Genomic DNA, 10000 nt, shown 5'->3' with positions numbered 1-10000 from the left:
CCATGCCAACTACATGATGTACCTGCACGCACGCACACACACACACACACACACACACACACACACTAAAACACATTCAACAAGACAGACTCCTATATGGTTGTCCGACTTGTTAGAAACAGCGGCAAAATCTCTTTCCATGTCACTCTGCTGTCTTAAATAAGGAAGATCACATAGGATAATGTAGTCCTATTTAAGGTTCTCTTCGGAAAGAAAATAGTGAAGCAACAACAGCAGCAAAAACAACAGAAACAGCAACAGCACCAGCAACAACAACAACAACAGCAGCAACAACAAAGTACAACAAAAACGACGACCACCACCACCAACCCCACCAGAAGGTTTGATTAAATAAAAACGAACACTCACACTTGTGAGTGGATTTGGTAGACGGAAACTGAAAGAAGCCCGTAATATATATATATATATATATATATATATATATATATATATTTACATACATACGTACATATGTATATGTATATATATAATATATATATATATATATATATATATATATATATATAATATGGGGGGGGGTGTATGTGTGTGTGTATCTGTGTATATATGTGTGTGTATGTGTGTGTATGTATGTTATATATATATCTATTAATATATGGAAAATCGGTCTGTGTGTGTTTGTGGCGTTGTTAGCTAACTCCTTCTACATTGTTTTATTGATTTTGATGAAACTTGACACGTGAGTAGAACTCTCTGGAAACCTCGGGACATACTTAGATTGTTGAAAAAATCGATAATACGGCCCCTAGAAGGGATCTTTATATCTACCTCATATAACTAATCTTTTAAACAACCAAGGGAAATAACCCATAGCACCTGCATAATATTTTTTTAAACACTCGAAGGAAATAACCCATAACACCTGAACGTACAGTTGTTAGTTTTTAGCGAAGTGATCAATATTTGATTCTCACGATCAGCGGACCTAATTCTGCATTTCACTACTGACAATTTTGAACTGCTAAACCTTATTATTGCACTTTCTTGATGCATGTACACTTTCAATGCCCATAGCTCCGATAATTCTGCATTTTTCCAGTTAAAATTTTTCGATGACAGTACATAAATTTTTCTATTCCAGAACGTATTTAATAAGTGTGTCCCAATGCAATGAACTCATACTTTGAATGCTTAAAATTCTTTAAAAATTAAACCAAACTTCCACACCACATACAGTTGGGACACCCTGTATCACTTATACTTATTTTACAATTCATAATATTTATTGCTGTTTACATTTCATACATTTTCATGAAACTAATTGAGCCATCGAATTTAGAAATATTTTATAGGTTTCATCGTTTATTTTCGATTACTTTGAATATTGACTTTTTGTGTGTCCAATTTCTAATTTTTGTAGACAATATCGCTTTTATACTTTATTTGACACGTGAGTAGAACTCGTGTCTGGAAACCTCGTGACATACTTAGATTGTTGAAAAAAATCAATAATAGGACCTCTCCAATGAATCCTTCTATCTACAATATATTACTAATATTTTATTTAAACAACCCAAGGGAAATAACCAATAGCCTCTGCAGTTTTTAGTGAAGCGATCAATATTTGACTCTCACGATCAGCTGACCTAATTCTGCATTTCATTACTCAGTTTTTTTACTGCTAAACATTTTTATTGCACTTCCTTGATTTGAATCTTAAACTTTAAAGACTTCATTCATACATTCCTATTCATACATACTTTTTTGAATGCCCATTACTCTGATAATTCTGCATTTTTACAGTTACACTTTTCCATGACAGTAGATAATTTTTTAATTCCACAGCATATTTGCAGTGGTTTCATGCTGGCATTGTGTGGATTTGATTCAAATTTCACTTAACACTTCAACAGCTTTTCTCGCGGTAAAACAATAGATTTTCGGTGAATGACAGCAGTTATACATTTCCCAGATGCCTTCCCTAAGCAGAATAATGTCTTTGCCACTTGACGCTTCTGACCTCTTCTAGGTCAACAGGAGCTGGAATGGAGATAACAGACCTCCAACGAAATCATTTGTTCTCAACAATATATCTATCCTTTTGGCTGCTTTTCGATAGTTATAAAAACAAGAACTCCGTAAGCTAAAGGCAGTTACTTAGAGAGACCATCAGTGAGCGTGAACGTTATTACTGCATTTTCTTCATTTAATTTTTAAACATTAAACATTTCATTCATATATTTATATACATATATACTACATTTATATATTACCTTTAATAAATTAGCCTTCATAAAGTTCGCCTTTAAAATGCCACGATGAGTCTGAGTACTTTCTCGCCAATCTCCGAAAACCTCTCTCGCCATCCTCCAACAATCTCTCCTTCCTCCAGCCGACAGTTTTTTGTACTTTTTCGCGACGGAAAATACAACTTTTGTGGCAGTTATAATGAAATTGCTTTCTTATACCAGAGTAATAAGGCGTTTCAATAGAACATCTTTACCCCGTGAATTACCGGGTATGTATATATATATGAATATATATATATATATATATATATATATATATGCGCGCGCGTGTGTCTGTATGTGTGTGTGAGTGTCTTTGTGTTTGTGTTTGTCCACTATCACCGACTGATAACCGGTTGGGGTGTTTATGTCCCCGTAACCTAACGGTTCGGCATAAGAGACCGATAGAAAAAGTACCAGGCTTTAAAAAATATAAACCGTGGGGTTGATGCGTTCCACTAAACTTCTAGCTGGTACCCCAGCATGGCCGCAGTCTAATGACTGAAACAAGTAAAAGAGTAAAAGATTAAAAGAATAAATGAATATATATGTGCTTATGTGTGTGTATGTGTGTGTGTGTGTGTGTGTGTGTGTGCGCGCGCGCGCGTGTGTGTGTATGCATAAATTATTAATATTATTGAAATACAATAGTATTATTTTCCAGCTAAATAAAACACCGTAAAGGTGGAATTATATAGCTTCGTACGATTATCCACTGCCATTTCCAGCAAACATTGGTGCCTTGTTATGCCACTATTTCCTATATATATATATATATATATATATATATATATATATATGAACATACATACAGGCACACGCACACATATTAGATATATATATATATATATATATATACAGTGAGAATTTACAAAAGAAGACGAAGATGAGTGTGTAAACACAATAGAAATAACAGTTGCTACACAAGGACAAAAACCGTGTATTACAGGTTATTGTCTCTGAATTCAACTCCAACAGAATTAAGTTTATGTCAAGTAATTCTAAGATTTAAAACTCTATATACCAGTGTAAAATTACTTCAGGTACCAATGTCTTTTTTATATATGTAGTTCTTCTCAGTTATGTAAATGAATTTCTAATCAATACTCTACATTTAGGGATAGGAATAAATGTACCAGTACAGGGCTTAGTAAATTAATTTGGTATTTAAAATACCATAATAAACAATTTAATTTAGATTGGTTGATTCTCTCCATTTCGTTCCCTTATGATAAAGGCAAGGAATTCTATCTTCCCTGTAATTGTAAATTACTTTTTATTCTCAATATGGCTAACCGCTAAGCGTGGGTATTACTGTAGCTTTTAGCCCCAGGAGATCATCGTCTCCAGCTGGCTTTAGGCACACTTTCTGTGCTCTTATGGTATTTGCAAAGGGAGGTCATCCCTCTCTCGTAAACCTAAGTGATACGCACGGACTGCAGTTTCGAGGTATTTGCCTCTTGTCAATGTACGGCAATCACCGTTTTCGATGAAGAGAGACTGTTTGCAAATACTTATTGTTTTCCCCAGTCCGTGCGTATCACTTAGATTTACGAGAGAGGGATGACCTCCCTTTGCAAATACCATAAGGGCACAGATAGTGTGCCTAAAGCCAGCTGGAAACGATGATCTCCTGGGGCTAAAAGCTACAGTAACACCCACCCTTAGCAGTTAGCCATATTGAGATGGCTAGTATACTTTACGTTGTCGAGCAGTTACTGTTTACATCTCGTTCAGAGATTTATTATTGCTTGCAGACAGTTTTTCGAAATCAGTGACGGAAGTTACTGGGAAAAACAATAAGTATTTGCAAACAGGTCTCCCTTCATCGAAAACCGGTGATTTCCGTACCTTGACAAGAGGCAAATACCTCGAAACTGCAGTCCGTGCGTATCACTTAGGTTTACGAGAGAGGGATGACCTCCCTTTTCAAATACCATAAGGGCACAGAAAGTGTGCCAAAAAGCCAGCTGGAGACGATGATATCCAGGGACTAAAAGTTACAGTAACACCCACCCTTAGCGGTTAGCCATATTGAGATGGCTAGTATACTTTACGTTGTCGAGCAGTTACTGTTTACATCTCGTTCAGAGATTTATTATTACTTTTTATTCTTTTTTCTAAAAATCCACTTGTAAACACGGTTACAGAGCGTGCTTACCAATGTAAACATTGGCAGAAACACACCTTTAGTTCATATAAGTGATATCTACCATTATCTATAATTCAAACATTGATTTTCTTCTTACATTTCACTTTCACTAGGTATATCTTTTTCCAAGACTTTAGGGTTTTATTTAATTTACATATCGTTCTATATTTCTCATTTATTTGGTTTCTGATTTTTTCTTTCCTTTACCACTCCTCTTTCTATAGTCTATTTTTGACGTTATATCCTCCAACGTTTTTTTTTAAAAAAAACTTAACAGCGTTCAGTTCATCACTATACATATCCGTCATATTCTGTTAAAATGTCTTATTGACGAGTTTTATTCATTTCCCTGAAGAGAAGATTACATTGTTTTAGACCATTTTATTCCTTTGGAATAATACCAATGATATCTTCGAAACATGTGTCGGAAGTAAAAGAATTTTAATAACACCTGCGTTTAACTCATTTATTTGTTTATATATATTATGCAAAACCTGGAGTTTCTACCTTTGAAAACAAGGTATTACGCCCTTTTTACTTGTGTTATTTTTTGCTACCCTGGTAACTGTTTATTTTTTCCGTGTTAATTGTAAACAAGGGCAAAATACACACATCTGTATATATATATACATATATATATATATATTGTGTATGTGTGTGTGTATATATGCATACATACGTATATACACATATATACACGCACATACATGCATACATACATACACATACATACATACATACATACATACATACATACATACATACACCACACACACACACACACACACAGCAGATGCACATACACATTTCTAGCTATGACCTAAATGTTTGATAATTAAATATATCTACTGATTAAAGAAAACTGCTTGTACTTAATTTGATCTATCAAATTTGCCTTTTTCCTGGTAAACCAGCCCAATACTTCTCTCCGCCCTGCTACATCCTTGCACATTACATAAGGAATGTCGACAATTCATAACCATTCAACTACCATAGAATAGGCTGTCGCACTGCCAGATAACACTGTCTTTTGCAGCTGTTTGTCGCAATATATTGCTATATGCTACAAACTCTTAGCGGTTGACTGCCTGAAACCAGTGTCACTCAAGAAGAAAATTCGAATGCAGGATGAATTACACTGTGTAACAGGGTTTTGTCCTTGGGTAGCAACTGATATTTCTTATTTCCCTTGGAAGTATGAAAAATGGCTAATATTTCTTTCTTTCACACTTTTCTTTTGTTATATTTATTCAATTCCAAAAGAATTTCTCTCAACACATGGCTATGATGCTCTCTAACTACTCCTGCTCATGATCAGAGATGCACATATTGTCAGCCACAAAAAAACCATGCTCAAATGGTTAAGGCCAAGCAACTGAGAAACAAATTCTGTGGTTTTGAGCAGAATATTTGCTATAACGATATTTCTGCTTCAGCAACTCAGCACTGAATACGCCTGAAATGTAATGGAAAATAGGTCAGTGTCAAAACACTAATGTCCAGGTCACAAAAGCAAAGTTTGAAGAGAATAGTAGTCATTTCCTTTGATTTCTAGATAGAAGCAAATAGGAAAAAAAAAAAAGACTTACTGACCAAAGACAAAGAAAAAATCAGTAAAAGTTTTGCTATACAGTGTTATTCGTTGGAACAATAACGCGGTCCCTAACTCATAAACTCCACCAGGTCATGCTTAATCTAATTGAAACCTTCCCTCAACCCCTATTCAGATTGATCTTGCAAATTTAATGCTTATTTATTCGTATTCTTTTAAAATAATGATAGCTTTGAAATTTTGATGACGCAGTACTTTATTTTTAGAATGACTTTCCAGGGTTGGTGTAAGAGGTAGGATCTGGCTGGTTCGAATATAAAATAAATACAATATTTGAGCCTGATATGGCTTGTTTAAATGTTAAAAGGTTAAAAAGTCTGTACGCTGTTAATAATTGTAAACCAAACACGCCATCAATAACTGAACTCCAGTGACGATCCCCAACAACAACAGGCACGAAACAGTTTTAGAGTACCCATTGTACAAACACATATTCACTGAACATGTACACACATATTGATCTTACTGCAATAACACCACCAGCATTTGTCGAAGATATTCACAAAACTAAGAATTTTTCTGTTTCTACTTTACTGTTACAATAACCGCGCAAACGCCTGGACTCGTGTATATGTGTGTATATGTGTATATATAGAGCGCATGCATGGGTACACATACTTAGGTATATGCTTTTGGCACGAGAACTAACGAGAAGGAAACTATATAAGATATATTTTTTGGCAAAGGAAAACATGTGACATGATCTAAAAGAATTTTAACTCATAATTTATTTCGTCCCAATACTCAACACACGAAAGTTGTGTCCTCATCGACCAGGTTTCAAAATGGCCGTATCTTTCTCAACATTTTATATTGGATGAAGAATATTTTAGCAATACATATATCGGCAATACGATACCATTAGCATCGATTTCGTAAGATAAGTGAAAAACAAATTATTATTCAAACTCTGTGTGATGTAAAGAACTACTTCAATGTGTGATACCAACAGGTATGCATACATATGCACACACACACACATACATACAAACATACATACATACAAACATACATACATACACACATACATACATATATATATATACATACATACATACATACATACGAAAATACCGTTGTTGATGTTGAAATTCCAATAAAGATTTTTTCTTGTATAGTTTGTGTACACATTAGCTTAGTAGTAATCTACAGAAAGAGATCGAGTGACGTTGTTAGAGGAAATAAGTGAGATAGTGAGAGTGAGAGTAAGAGAGTGTGGGACGAAACAACTGCTTCGTTGGAGAGATACCATAGTTTCCCCTTCTCTTTTGAGACGGCGTTTTGTTTAGCCTGTTAGCCAGACTCCCTTCTCACTAACTGAGTTGTCAGCAAATGACTAACTGATTGAGTTGTCACCAAGTAACTAACTGATTTTTACTTGGGGGTTCTTGCTTTTATAACTATCCAGAAGAATAGACATATCGTTGAGAACAATATATTTAGTTGGTAGTCGTGTTATCTTATTTCTAGCTTTTGGTGGCTTAGAAGAGGTTAGAAAGGTCAAGTGGTGAAGACATTATTTCGGTCTACAGAGGCATCTGGAAAATGTAAACTGTTACAGAAAAACTATTGTTCCACCGTGAGAAAAGTTCTGTTGAACTGTTACTTGAAATTTGGCTATGGTGGATTGAATCCTCTTCATGCTTGCAAGATCCACTACATATATATATATATATATATATATAATATATATATATATATATATATATATTATATATATATATATATATATTATATATATATATATATATATATATATATATATATATATATATATATATATATATATATATATATATATAAATATAACGTTTATGAATTTGTGTTGCAAGATCATGATGTGAAACCGTGTGTTGAAACAGATTATTGTATTTCGGAACGGTCATTTTTTTTTTTTGCCAAATAAACACACGCACTATATATTTGTTCTTCACTCGTTTATTACTGTTCTTATTTCAGCTCATGTCCATTGTCCGGAAATCTTTCGTCACACATCTGTGATCTCTTCAGCGACACTGTCCGTCCTCGTGTGTGCTCTTACTCCACTTAGTTCATTCTATTCTTCTAGGTCAGGGATGGGGAAATCCCCGCCCGCGAGCGCAATTGCGCCTGCGATCACATTCTATTGCGCCCGCAGACTGATATACTCGTATGAACAAAATATAATAAATTTTCCAATTATAAAATTTTTACACTATTCATATACCTATTTTCGACATAGGTCGCGTTTCGACTACGACTTAAAACAGTTAGACTCAAACAGAAATCGTCTCGTAATTGGCATTTGAATGGAAATTTTGTTTTCACTATAAATCACATATTGCTAGGTTTGTACCAGCCCCTTCGGACCCACTTACACTCTAGCTGAAAAATATAGAATACCGCATAAGTAATATAAACGTCCTAAATTCAGTGGCGGCGTTAATGAAGATCTTACGCGTTAATTCAATGTGTTAAACTAATCTTTATTAAAGTATATACAAGATTTATACAGATATAAGAGTTGTGGACTGTCTGCGGGCCTTTTCCATTGGAAATTTTTGCCTGCCGCACTAAAAAGTTTCCCCACCCCTGTTCTAGGTAGAGGAACAAACTGTGCCAATCTGATTCTGCTCGAGAATTGTATTAAGAGAACATGTGTCCTAATGAGGGCACGTGGCCTAGTGGTTAGGGGGTGTTGCATTCACGATCACAAGATCGAATGTTCAATTCTCGGACTGAACGGCGCGTTCTGCTAGTAAGCAAAACACTTCATCTCACGTTGCTCCGTGATCACTTCGACATCTGTCGCGTGGCACTACCGTTCATCTGTACAGATAATGCCGATTTAATGGATGAAGTGAACTAAAGTGCAGCACAAACATTTGATTACTATAAGCAAATTATCTCTGTACAGGTTGTTCAGCAATAAATTACAGAACCATCTTTCTCGGACAAGAGAGAGACTACCATTAAGCATGCGTCCGCAAAACACTCAACCACTTACATGTTAATTCAAGAGCAGATAATTCAGTTGCTCGAGCAAACAATTGTCTTCAAACGACGTTGATCCATTGCCGCCGCCACCGTGCGAGTGTATTATACTGAAACAAAATACTATACCGCTAAGAATCTCTGCATTTTATCAAAGACTGTTTGCAGCTGTAAATATATATTTTTAATGCATTAAGTTAATCCTTTGTTAATAGTTAGTCTGAATTATATGATGTGATTTTAAACATTGAACAGAACAATATATATTTCATCAATTTGTGCAACTGCCTATAAATCATTGCACCTGGCGCTTTTTAGTATAAAGCTGACTTACATCGGAATGTATTTGATTGCAATTCGGGATATATATATTATCATATAGGCGCAGGAGTGGCTGTGTGGTAAGTAGCTTGCTTACCAACCACATGGTTCCGGGTTCAGTCCCACTGCGTGGCACTTTGGGCAAGTGTCTTCTACTATAGCCTCGGGCCGACCAAAGCCCTGTGAGTGGATTTGGTAGACTGAAACTGAAAGAAGCCCGTCGTATATATGTTTGTGTGTCTGTGTTTGTCCTCCATACATCGCTTGACAACCGATGCTGGTGTGTTTACGTCCCCGTAACTTAGCGGTTCGGCAAAAGAGACCGATAGAATAAGTACTAGGCTACCAAAGAATAAGTCCTGGGGTCGATTTGCTCGACTAAATGTGGTGCTCCAACACGGCCGCAGTCCAATGACTAAAACAAAAGAGTAAAGAGTATATATACAGACCTAAACTTTATGCATACGCGCACGCATGCACGCACGCACACGCGCGCGCACACACACTCACTCACGCACACACACACACACACACACACACACACACACACACACACACACACACACACATGATGGGTTTCTTTCAGTCTCCGAAATCCGCTCACAAGGACTTTGGTCAGCTCAAGAAACTGCACAATGGGACTGAACCCAAAGCCACGCGGATGAGAAGCAAGCTTCTTAACCATACAGCCAT

The sequence above is a fragment of the Octopus sinensis genome, linkage group LG1, assembly GCF_006345805.1.
Source record: "Octopus sinensis linkage group LG1, ASM634580v1, whole genome shotgun sequence".
Classification (NCBI taxonomy): Eukaryota; Metazoa; Mollusca; class Cephalopoda; order Octopoda; family Octopodidae; genus Octopus; species Octopus sinensis.
Note: the sequence above shows the minus strand (reverse complement) of the source record.